This window comes from Sinocyclocheilus rhinocerous, unplaced genomic scaffold (genome assembly GCF_001515625.1).
Source record: "Sinocyclocheilus rhinocerous isolate Xijiao unplaced genomic scaffold, SAMN03320098_v1.1 C35271710, whole genome shotgun sequence".
Taxonomy (NCBI): Eukaryota; Metazoa; Chordata; class Actinopteri; order Cypriniformes; family Cyprinidae; genus Sinocyclocheilus; species Sinocyclocheilus rhinocerous.
Genome location: NW_015745407.1, coordinates 1 through 425, shown reverse-complemented (window position 1 = coordinate 425; position 425 = coordinate 1). Strand labels below are relative to the sequence as shown.

The 425-nt window shown below is 62.4% G+C and overlaps 1 pseudogene; it reads right to left on the bottom strand.

Annotated features, from left to right (window-relative positions):
* Positions 1–5: 5 nt before the first annotated feature.
* LOC107734780 (DNA-binding protein SATB1 pseudogene) lies at positions 6–407 on the bottom strand (annotated as a pseudogene).
* Between the last annotated feature and the right edge of the window lie 18 nt (positions 408–425).

The following is a 425-nucleotide window of genomic DNA, read 5'->3' as shown; positions in this document are numbered from 1 at the left end:
TTGTTGTTGGAGGGGAAGCCCAGGGGCGGCTCTTTCAGCTTGCCGGCGTGGTTGATGTAGAAGCGCTGGTTCTGGAAGAACTTGATGATGGTGTGTTTGGGCAGGTCCAGCTGTGCCGAGAGCGTGTGGATGGCCTCCTCGTCCGGATACAGGCCCACGTCCTGAATGAAGCTCTGCAGGATGCCCAGCGCCTCCATGGAGATGCGGTTGCCTTGGCGGCTCTTGCAGCGGCTCTCGTCCTCGGTCTCAGCGGGCGAAGCCGTGGAGGGCTGCCGCGGGGGCAGCCGCGGTCCCGTCTGCTGCAGGGGATGCTGGGATAGAGGAGGCTGTGAGGGGTGCGGCAGGGGCAGCGGCACTTGGAGCTGAGAGGAAGGCTGTTGATGAGTCTGAGAGGGGCGAGAGACAAATATGCTACATGTCAAACT